This window comes from Solanum pennellii, chromosome 9 (genome assembly GCF_001406875.1).
Source record: "Solanum pennellii chromosome 9, SPENNV200".
NCBI classification, from domain to species: Eukaryota; Viridiplantae; Streptophyta; class Magnoliopsida; order Solanales; family Solanaceae; genus Solanum; species Solanum pennellii.
Genome location: NC_028645.1, coordinates 40362819 through 40364598, shown reverse-complemented (window position 1 = coordinate 40364598; position 1780 = coordinate 40362819).

The following is a 1780-nucleotide window of genomic DNA, read 5'->3' as shown; positions in this document are numbered from 1 at the left end:
CCTAGACTAAGTTAAACCCCTTAGGTCATCCTATTTAGAGTTCACTTCGTTACTTCGTTTTACAAAATAGACCATATGAGTTAATGTGGAATCCGATGTCATGAAACCCTACAACAAAAGAAGGAAGACTACTTTCCAAGTTAGTACCGAAACAAGAACATAGCAACTATGTGGATCCACTAGCTAGTATTCCTATGGGGGTAACATAGTTCAAGAACTAGGAGATGTAGTTAGGACCCTCTTTATGATACATCCATTATAGTCTCCAATCTCATGAATATGTTAGTGATACTACCTTCCCTATGTGGGAAGGGACACTCCTCACTCTAGTACACTCGTTGCTAAGCTAGATTCCTTTTTCAAATGTCTTTAAGCCTATATTACTGATCATAGCTTAATTTAGGTCATAGGGTCTATCCCTTATATAATCATCATCATATCTCAATAAGAATTGCATGAGTATTTTCCTTTCATTACAATTCATACAAGTGAGGTTAGCACATTTACATAATCACATCATGATAAGGCACATTGGTAAGTTATCACCATCTTTATAACATTTACATCTTAGCCAACAACTCACAAACCATAGTTCAAGACATTACAATTCAACATCATAAAAACTATGATCAATCTTAATAATAAGGTATACTTCAATAGAACTTTATCACTAAACACAAGTAATCATAATTGAAAACAAAATTGAGATCACAAGACTTACCCCCAATCTCCTTCACAAGCCATCATCAAGGTCTTACCATCAACTTAAGACTGGTCAACGGACCGGAACGGGGTCACCGGACCGGAATGAACCGGTACCGGACCGGACCGGAATCCGGTGACCGGAATGTTGACCGGTACCGGGATGAACCGGATCGGAATTACCGGGATGGTTCATCGGTGCCGTCCCGTTCCACTATATACCGGGATGGAACCGAAATGAACCGGAACGGACCGGGATGGAATGGGACGGGATTAACGGGACGAATAGGAGTATCTGAATTAATATTTATAGGACCGGGACGGGAAAAACTAGTTTCATTCACATGAGTAAATTCATCTGTATTTATTCTAACAAGAGGAATTTTAGATTTAGAAGAACTAGCACCTTTATTAGTTTTTTTAACTAAATTTTTACTGATTCTACTAGACCTTTTTTACTTCCACTTTTTCTAGAAGACTCCATGATATAAAATTATAAATTATAAAATACGAAACTTAACAAGAACAATAATATAACAAGAACAACTTACAAGTTAAATAATAAATACAAAAAATAAATATAAGATTAGAGAGTGGAACGAAGTTACCAAACGTTTGTGTAAGAACAAACGATTATAATGAAAATTAAAATATTGATGTCGAAACTTGAAATTTGAAGAAGATTCCTCCTCCGAAATACACCAAATGACCAAATGATATAAAGAATTTAGAACTGAATTGAATATTGAAAATTTGAAATTTTAGAATTTATAATCTGTAATTGCTAAATCTTATAAGTTATAAATATGAACGTAATTTTGAAATATATATTCTCTCAAATACTCAGACTTATATTTGTAAGTTGTAATTTGTATATAAAATTTTTACACACAACTCTAATTTATAAAATAAAAAAACTAGCCGTTTTAAATTTTTCCGTTTAAAGCCGTTGGTCCGGGTCTCGGGAAAAGGGTAGGGGCTGGCTGCAGGCTGCAGCTGCAGTGCACTGCAGCTTTATGCAGAGTGCAGACTGCAGACTGCAGGGGCGGGCAGGGCGGGGCAGGGGCGGGCAGGGGCG